The sequence below is a fragment of the Nannospalax galili genome, unplaced genomic scaffold (genome assembly GCF_000622305.1).
Source record: "Nannospalax galili isolate Female #2095 unplaced genomic scaffold, S.galili_v1.0 scaffold243, whole genome shotgun sequence".
Taxonomy (NCBI): Eukaryota; Metazoa; Chordata; class Mammalia; order Rodentia; family Spalacidae; genus Nannospalax; species Nannospalax galili.
This window is the reverse complement of record NW_008353490.1, coordinates 7,501,355-7,511,859: the sequence shown is the minus strand read 5'-3', so window position 1 is coordinate 7,511,859 and position 10,505 is coordinate 7,501,355. Positions and strand designations below refer to the sequence as shown.

The 10,505-nt window shown below is 43.0% G+C and overlaps 1 pseudogene; it reads right to left on the bottom strand.

Moving 5' to 3' along the window:
• Positions 1-5,579: 5,579 nt before the first annotated feature.
• LOC103748145 lies at positions 5,580-6,240 on the bottom strand (annotated as a pseudogene).
• Positions 6,241-10,505: the final 4,265 nt, after the last annotated feature.

Below are 10,505 nucleotides of genomic sequence, written 5' to 3'. Positions count from 1 at the left end.
TCATTTTAGAAGTAGGAGAGGGAGCCAAGCTCATCTTTCAAGGCTTGCTCAGATGGAGAGGAACAGGAACAACTGGAGTTTGGCTGCTGGAGAGGGAGATGGTGATTGGGAAGTGCAGAGGGGACATCATGGTGTCTAGCAGTGTGGGCACGGTTTCCCTTTTTCTCTGCTTTTCTGTATGAAGGCGAAGGGAAGGGAATGCAGGGAAAAGAGCCCGGCATTCTCCGGGGAAGAACTGGACGTCAAGAAACTAATTTGACTTCTCGAAAGCAGTTCTGTGTTCCCATTTAAAACACATTAAAGGAACTTTTAATCCATTATCTAAAACTCAATAGAGTTAATGAAAATAGACAATATTAGTGTTTTTATTTTGTGTGGGGGCAGGGGTTGAGAGACTAAATGCAGTTGAAAGTTGAATTACAGCAACAGGCCTTTACATAAGGAAAATGTGTTCTTCCACAAAGCCTTGAAGTGACATAAAACTAGTGTAGGAACACCGATCTGAAACTGATACAGGAAATGCCAGCTTTGTCACGAGGGTTTTTGGGGCACACTCCGTTCTTCTTGTGTTCTGTTAGCGTGCTCCTCACCATTTCCCTTCTACCAGCCCCCACGGTGTCTAGCCCAGGGGAATACTAGGTGAGGCCTGTTGTGTGCCATTCCACACTAACAGGTTCATAGCTATCTACACCTTTCTTTTCATTGAGAAACCTTCAAAATCTGCTTAATTTCATCACCACCCAACATGGAGTGAGCAGAACCATGACCTGAGATAGGGTACCAATGACAGCCTAAAGACAGTTTCCCCCCAGGTCTAGCTTAGTGAGCCAGTGAGGTTACTAGGTGTCAGATTAATTGCTTTTCTGTTGCTATGATGAAATACCCTGATCAAAAGCAACTTACAGAAAAAAGAGTTCCAAGACAGTCCATAAATGGAGGCAGGGGAGGCATGGTAGCAGGCAGCCAGAGCAGGAAACTGGTCAATCGCTTCCACACACAGGAAGAAGAAAAAGTGAAGTGGAACTGGCATGAGACTAAAACCTCTGCAAACCTACCCCCAGTGATGAAGCACTTCCTCCAGCAAGGATCCAGGTCTTAAAGGTTCATAACCTCCGCAAACAGCACCACCACTGAGGAGCAAGTGTTCAAATACATGAGCCTATAGGGGACATTTCTCATTTGATCCACAACAGAAGATACTATAGGATCATAGGTACAGGGTTACTCACAGGAGCATGATGAGTCAAGAGGCAGCTCCATCCCCAGATCTCCCTGCATGTCTTACGTGCATCTTGGCCCTGTGAGTCTACTGCTCTCAGTGATTATTACTGCTTCTATAACCTTGGGGAGGGGCCTTGTGAACCTTCTAAGTGTTAAGGGCTTCCTGAGCCTTATGTTGCATTTACTTCCTAAGCCTTATGAAGCCCCCTCTCCTGCTAGAAGGGAATGATTCAGTTCATAGGAAAGTGGCTATACAATAGAGGAAAAGGGGCTATACAAAAGAGGGGCTATACAATAGAGGGCAGTCCTAGAAGAAGGACCTTAGGGCAGCTGGTCACAGTGCATCCACAGTCAGGAAAGAGAGAGAGATTAATCCTGGTACTCAGCTTGCTTTCTCCTTTATTTCAGCCTAGGACTCCAGCCCATTTCTTGGTGCCCTCCACATTCAGGGTGGGTCTTTCCTCCTCAGTTAAATCATTCTAGAGACATCTTCATAGACATTTCTGCAGGTTTATTTCCATTGTAGTGGCAATTTTAGAGGAAAGTTTAAAGCTATGAATACTTAAAAAAAATCAGAACACAAATAATTAACTTAATCATACATCTTAAGGTCTCAGAAAAGCCGTAGCTGGGGACTGGAGAGTTGGCTCAGTGGTTAAGAGCACTGACTGCTCTTGCAGAGGACCTGGGTTCAGTTCCAGGAGATCCAATACCGTCTTCTGTCCTCGGCTCCTCAGGCACTGCACAACAAGTGTGCACTTACATAATGCGTACACAACACTCATACACATAAAGCCAATTTTTATGCGGGCAATACATGCATACACATAAATATTTTTTAAAAAATTAAAAAAGGAAAGTCATAGTCATCTCTACCTTTTTCTGCATGTCCACAAAGGATCACAAAAGCACAATCAGCATTGATTTTTAGGTTAAAATTAATTTAATGAAGTGACATGTTCACAAATACAGAGTCTGCAAATAATGAGGATCAAATGGGGTTGTTTTCCATGACTGGATCTTAAGCATTTATGTGTGTGACCTTTGTGTGTATATATGTGTGTGTGTGTGTGTATGTTTGTGTGTGTTAAATGAGTTTGTGTATGTGGGTATGTAGCATATGCTGCATGTGCATGCGTATGTGCATGCAGTGGGCTCACCTCTTTGGTACATGGGGAAGTCAGAGCATGTTAATGTCTGGTATCTTCCTCTTGTTTCTCCAACTTACTTTGAGACAGGGTCTGTCACTAAACCTGGAGCTTCGTGTTTCAGATAGACCGACTGGCCAGTAGGAAACAGGGATCCTCTTCTCTCTGTTCCTCAGCACTGGGATGAGCGGCACACAGCCACCCTTACACAGTAAGTACTCTGCCCACTGAGCATTCCCCCTAGTGTCTTATGTATGTGCCTCTTTAGTAAACTTTTTTTTTGGTCTTTTTGGTCTTTTTTGAGATGGGGTCTCCCTGTAGCCCCAGCTGACCTGGAACTCACTATGCAGGCCAGGATGGCCTTTTTAAAGTCAACTCTATCAATATTACTATCAGTATCTCAAAGAAATATGTTTACACAAATAAAATACCAAGTAAAAATTTTTCTCCAGATCCTGCTTAATAGTAATTTTAACAGGTTTAGCATAAAAGCACAAAGTTAATGTGGGCCCCTCCTTGCTGTTTAGTGCCCATTCTTCATTGCTACAGCCTCATATCTATTCAGTAAATGCTATTTGAGTGAATAAATAAATATGGACTTTTTTAATGGTCAAAATAGATTTTGAAATTTCTGTTGGAAAGGGCCTAATTTCCAAAAGTGACAGGAAGTTTCAGATTGCTTCTGTGACTAGATCTCAGGAAAGAACACTTGAGCTCTCCTTATAGCTCAAGTTTCTTCCCTGAAATTCACATCAAGAACAATGTTGGAAATCTATTAGCTAAAGACAGATAGATTATGTAAACATGTTCCAAACAAAGAGAAATGGTTTTACCTCTGAGGCTGTGGCTAGGTAGGTGCATGCCTGGAATAAGCAGGCTATGGCATCATGTAGCCATACGCAGAGCAATTTGCAAGTTCACAAACTGTTCATCATACAATTCCTCCAAGTGTCATTTCAGATGTTTTCAGAGTTACAGATTAAAGGCTAAATTCAAAATAAAGACAAACCTAGCTCTGCCTTGGCCTTACTCCATTTCCCTATCAACTTATTTTGTTCCTACGTTTTTCTCAAACAGCAGAAGACATCACCAATTCCATGCATGATTATTCTTTTTCACTTCTTTTTTTAATCTTTATTTTTATTATTTTTTTAACAAAATATAGGATAGGGGTTTATTTACAGATGAGTGAGCACCTCATATTTACAGCTGCACTGTAAAGTCCACACTCAAATACAGATCCTGTGACCTCCCGACAGCCGCACAAAATGGTGAGAGGTGCCTCTTGGTGTTCTTGGCTTATATATCCTTTTCCCGTTCCCCCACATGAAGCTAAGGTCGACTGATTGGGTGGGAAGGTAACTGATGTCCCCCTCCACTCCTTGTTGAGCGTGGGAACAAGGTGTGACTAAAGCTTGCTGGTGGTCCGAAGACATTTCCAGTTACCACTGCACCCCTTCCTCCGGCTCTTACATTCTTTCTGCCAACCTCTTCCACAAACGTCCCTGAGCCTTGGAGGAGTGGTAGGTGTGGGATGATCTTCCTCCTGTTGTGGCAAGGCACTGAACTTTCAGGTCTCTGCATCATCTGTTTTCCATGGGCTGTTGGCCTGTTTCAGTGGGATTCCATCTATACCATGCGGAGGCCAGATCCAGGTGCTCTCAGGCGGTCTGCTGAATTCTCAGCATCTAAACCGGACAGAGGCCAGAACCTCTTTTTCATTTCTTTCAGTAACTGAAGAAACAGCATGGGCTTCCAGAGGAATTCGATTTTCAGCTGAGAACTACAACCAACACTGGAGTTCTTCTGGGTCTCCCTTCCGTCTCTATGTACTTCTCTGCAGTGATCCCTGAAAAGCACCCACACCCACGTGGGCTAGAACTTATCTCCTTTCCTGTGCTACCCTAGACACACACACACACACACGCACACACACACGCACACACACACACACACACTGGCTTTTCCTTGGTAAATATAGGGAAAGTGTGTACTTGCAAAGACAAATCATTAAGTCCGCAGCTGAAGTCACCGTGGTGACAGGCCGGGGAAGGTAGGTGGGTTCTGTGTGCTGCTCTCACTCCTTCAGCAGCCTTGATCCCTGCATGCTCCTTCACGTCCCCATTTTGGCCTGATCTTTTTCTTCTGCAGCACTGTCTTTTCTGGTAACACGCATCTTCCTAAGCTGCTCCACTTCTGTCAGCATCCTGTCAGAAGTTCTGGCCATTAGTCCAGCTCTTTGCAAGCCAGTTGCTTCTTGCCTTTGAGTGTCTGCCTACTTCAGCTGCATAGGCCTTCCCTTGCCTTCCCCACCTAGGGTAAGCATGGTGTCTCAGTCTCTGGCTTACCTCCTATGAGTACTTATTATTTTCTATTGGATTTGGGGGCTTTTTTGTTTTGTTTTGATGTTTTGTTTATACTTTTCTCTTTTTTATGTAGACCCCACTCTTGAAAGAATGCACCAAACACATTTGGATTTATTTTCTTTCTTTTTTTTTTAAAAAAAAGCAAATGACAAAGACCCAGTTTACCAGCTTTTAAACCTAAGCTTAACATTACATATTTATTCATTATATATATTTAACATACATATTTAAACAGTTGTCAGAACTGGCGAAGTCACCAGCATTCATGCACAACTAGAAAACATCCATAATTTATACTAAACCAGAAATGTACTGCCATTGATGCAGAAATAACCATCATCACTAAACACTGAAAGAACTGAAACACTTCTGTAGAAGATTCCTCCTGGCAAGGTTAACTTCACAGCAGCTGACACCAGGGCTCATATCAACACAACTGAAGCAGATCCATGCTGGTGTTAGAGAACAGCCTTCCCCTAGCACTACTCAGAGTCACAGGCTCACCTTGGATTATGTTTTAAAAAAAGCAAAATGCAGACAAATTACAACAATTTTAAAGGCAAAAAAAAAATGGTCCTATTATGTGGTCTCAATAACAAATTCAAAAGTCTATGACAAACAGGGGCACTGATGAGCTGTTTATAAATACTTCAGGTACAGTTATACTGAAAGTCGAGTTCATTTGAAATCTTCAAAAAAATGTTCCTGTTAATCCTCAGATGGTGCTTGTTATTAACATTCTGTTAAATGTGTGGGTTGTTAAATGCATGGAATTACTTGTTATCCAAGCATAGCAGCTGCTCCTTACCATTTATGGCAAGGACTTTAGCCAGCCGTGTCTACATCAACTTCTTCTCTCTTGACCATTCCCTACAACTCTCTTTGTAGTGATTTTTCTGCCATTAACTATTTTAGTAGAAGTTGATATTGACTTGAAGTTGCCCATCCCACCGCCGCCAAAGGATGTTGAAGAGAAGGAAGTGCGACTTCTGTGACCGAGTGATCCCAACGATGTGACTCCTGTATCTAATGAAGAAAATCCACCTTCAAATGACGGAAATCCACTGAAAGCAGAGAAAAAGGAGCCTGCGTGGCTCGGTTTCTGCTCTCCGCTTCCTTGGGAACCCCTTCAGTTACCAAAGAAAATCATCAAATGGATCTTCAAGGAAGAATGAAAATGGGTCCCTGCCACCAAAAAATTCCCTTAAGACATCATCTTTGTTTCAGAATGTGAAGCCAAACTCAAACGAACTGTCAAAGTGACCTCCCCTTCCTCCTCCCCCATCTAATTCTTTGCCGTATTTGTCATAGATGTCCCGCTTCTTAGCATCTGATTATACCACATAGGCCTCAGCTACTTGTTTGAATTTTCACTCTACTTCCTCTTTATTCTCAGGATTTTTATCTGGGTGCCACTTGAGTGCCTGCTTCCAGTAGGCCTTTTTGGTATCCTCAGGTGAGGCATGTCTCTGCACGCCTAGAACTTCATAGTCACCCACCAGGTTTTAACAGATTGTGGGAACAAATCTGAGGACACGGCGGCCAGCTCCTCACATTTCCAGCACAGCTGAGGTGGTGGCAGTGGCCATTTGTCCTTTTCTTGTCCCCAAGAACAGGTTTTGGCAAACTATGACCTGTGTACAAAATATGGAACCCACTAACAGACAAGCTGTTGGACATACCTATGAGAAATCTTCTTGTTCAGTTTAATTCAAATGGGAAAACTCATGCTGAATGTGGGCGGCACCTTCTAGTGAGAGCCCAGATTTAAAGAACATAGAAGGAAAGCTTCACTCTTTTACTTTTTTGGTCTTTCTTTGAGACAGGGTCTCCCTGTAGCCCCAGCTGGCCTGGAACTCGCTTTGTAGACCAGGCTGGCCTTGAAATCGCAGAGATCCACCTGCCTCTGCCTCCCAAGTGCTGGGATTAAAAGCCAGCACCACCATGCCGGCTCAAGCTTTGCTTTTTTCTTGCCTGCTTGCCTTCCCTCTTGCTGGCAACTCCATCTATCCTATTGCTACCACTTCTGTGTTCCTTAACTTATATTAGAACCAGTTTATTCTGGTTTAAAACATAGAGTGAAGACCAGTACCTCCCCAGGAATCCTCCAGGCCTTCAGTGCCAGATTAGGACTGCTGAGACATCCAGCCAAGTGGGCTGAGCAGCTACTGGATTCTCAGCTGTGGTGTGTAGACAGCCATTGTTGGGACTACCCAGACTACATATCTTAAGCCAATCTAATAAATCCCCTTCTAAGATATATTCATTCTATTGGTCCTGTTCCTCTAGAGAACCACGACAATACAACTACGAACTAAATGACAGAATGCTTTCATGCCACTTTGATTTGTTAGGCAGTTCGCATTTAGAAAACATCTAACATTTATCTCAGGGTGTATTTTCATCATAAATACATTGTGTTTATGTCAAGTGTGTAAGCAAAATAAGTTGAGTGAGGTATTCCTAGAACATCTTCTCATTAGGAAACTGACACTTTATGATTCAAAGCCATCAGTTTCCCTATTTTCATGTGTGTGATTTCTGCCTCCTACCTCATCTGAGATGCTGGGGAAACCATCTGCCCTCAAGAGCTGTTGACTGTGAACACCAATGCAGAGCATCCAGATGAGTACCACAGCTAAGCTACCCCAGCAGTGATGTTAAGTTCAAGGCCCACCTGATCGACATAGTGAGCGCCAGGCCAGCTGGGGCTACAGGGAAACCCTGGTTCAAAAAGACCAAAAAAAAAAAAAAAAAAAGGAAGGAAGGAAAGGAAAGAAAAGGAAAGGAAGGGAAAGGAAAGGAAAGGAAAGGAAAGGAAAGGAGAGAGAGAGAGAGAGAGAGAGAGAGAAAGAAAGAAAGAAAGAAAGAAAGAAAGAAAGAAAGAAAGAAAGGGAGAAAGAGAGAAAGAAAGAAGAAAGAAAGTTCTTGAGGCTGGTGGAGGGGTGGCTCAGTGGGTAAGAGCACTTGCTGAACAAACATGGAGACACGAGTTCAGATCCCAGTACCCACATAAAAGCCACTTTACTGTGGGGGTTAAAGCAGGAAGGTGACAGGAGCTTGCTGGCAACCAGCCTGGAACCAGATTCAGTAACAGACCCTGTCTCAAGAGAACAAAGCACAGAGTAATGGTACAGTATTCCCAACATCCTCCTCTGGCCTCCACAAGTGTGCATACCTACCTACATACATACATACATACACACACACACACACACACACACACACACACGCACGCAGGCACACACAAAAAAGAGTTCCTGATAATTGTCTTGCTGAACAAACATGGAGACACGAGTTCAGATCCCAGTACCCACATAAAAGCCACTTTACTGTGGGGGTTAAAGCAGGAAGGTGACAGGAGCTTGCTGGCAACCAGCCTGGAACCAGATTCAGTAACAGACCCTGTCTCAAGAGAACAAAGCACAGAGTAATGGTACAGTATTCCCAACATCCTCCTCTGGCCTCCACAAGTGTGCATACCTACCTACATACATACATACATACACACACACACACACACACACACACACACGCACGCAGGCACACACAAAAAAGAGTTCCTGATAATTGTGTAATAGACATTTCAGAAAGCTAAAAGAATATTGAATGGAACCATAAAGAAATGGTAAATATTCACAAATGTAGCTGTGATCAGCATGAATTGGAGATTATTACACAATGGGTACAAATATCAAAACATCACATCATATCTCAAAAGTACAAATGAATATTCAGTTGAAATTAATTTAGTTTCATTTTATATAAAGCTTTTAAGCTGAGTCTAACCTGTGGTTTATAAGAGGTTTGTTGACTGAAATAGCACCAAGACTAACCAACAAGTAGCTCTATTTTTTTAAAATAAAGTTACTATTTACATGCTCAGGCACATGGTCATGTAACCACACCCGGAACCAACACACCTTGCTCATATTCCTGGTGACTTGTCTCCAGAGAAGCTGGGTCTTTTCCCACTCACTCTCTAAACCCAGAAGGAATTTTCTTCCCAAGGAAAGATTGCTCTCCTATTCTCTAAGAGTCTCTGCTTTGTCTGTGAGTTCTCTTCTAAGGAGTGATGTAGTTTTTCAAATAATGCACATAACTCAATCGATACTCTGACAATATGTACAGCTAGGATCAAGCTTGGGCATGCACCTACATTACAACTGCCACCATCCCAACGGCGACTGTAAATTGACTTCAACTGAAAGACATTCTCAAATTATAAGAACCTAAGAAATGAAAAGAGTGCACATGGTAAAACAGGAGAATCGTAGTCCATACATGGGAGTGTGTGACCTGCCAAACCCTTCTCAATCCTTCACATTCAGCAACTCAGTTATAAGAATACGTAAGCCCATGTCTTCATAGTGTCATTGTCCCCATTTGTAAATGAGGGGCAATGAATGTCGGAAGAATAAGGGGCATTTTATGCCCGGGTGGTCCATCTAACTCACTGTTGCTGCAAGACTCACTCTTGGAAACATAGCTTGATGTGGTTGAGGAGAAAAAGAGACCTCAGAATAGTTCACAAGAAGGAAGACACGTTTGTTCAAGGCAGTCGCTTACTAGGGTGGCCATAAAAGACAGAACACCCAGTGAAATTCTGATTTTAGTTATGCAACAAATATTCCTTCAGTGTCAGTCACTACATAGACCCCCAAACACGGCAGGAGATGCACAGAAGCATGCTGCTTATTGCAGCTCTGAGGTTCAAATACAAGTAAGAATCCTGTATTTACATTTGGTAAATGCGGCAAGCCATCAACCCACGATAAGTGCTTCTCTACACAAATGCTCACTCCATTTCTAGGACACAGGGAGATGCCTGCTTATTTGAAATGAAATGTCAAAATATAAGAATAAGCCATTTGCATTATCCAGTGGCGTGTATATACTATCACTGGTGCTCAGAGTGACAAGGATGGTCTTATTAATCTCATTTTATAGATGAATGCAATGAAGAGATGAGATATTAAACAATATCTTCAGGTTATACAGAAAATAAATGATCAAGTAAATACACAAACCAATTTCCGTCTGACTGCAGAAGCCCTAATCACAGAAAGTAGGCCCCTGGTGGCTACTAGAGCTTTGTGCTATATATTCTGCCTTAAATCTTCTGAAGCATTCCTTCCAACTGGGAATGGGAACTGCTGTTACCACCAATGGGGAGCAGTGAGGCTCCCTGCCAAAAGAAAGGAGAATCGCTGTGCCCTCTGTACTTCCCCTACCTGCTGTACCAGTGAGGTCTCCCTTTAAAACTGGAAGAGGGTGCACCCACTGAGTGTCCCAAGAGAAAGGGAACGGGAATCCATGCTGAGGCCTGTGCTGATAGAGGTTACCCACTGTGTGTACCAAGAGAGGATGAACAGGAAGTCCATACTGAGTTCAGTGTGAATGGGCGATCCACCCACTTTGTGTGCCAAGAGTAAACAGGAAATCGGTACTGAGCCTGTGTACTGATAGAAGATCCAGCCACAGGAGCACCAACAGATGAACAGGAAATCCTTGCTGAGTCTTTGTTGCTGGGAGGCCCACCTACAGTGTATAACAAGAAAGAGCAAACAGGAAATCCATACTGAGTCCTGTGCTGACAGGAGGTCTACCCACCTAGTATACTAAGAAATGAAGGAAATTCATGTTGAGTTCTTTGCTGCTGGGAAGACTACCTACTGTGTATAACCAAAAAAGAGTGAACAGGAAATCCATGCTGAGTCGGTGCTGATGGGAGATCCACCCACTCACTGTGTGAACCAAGAAAGAGAGA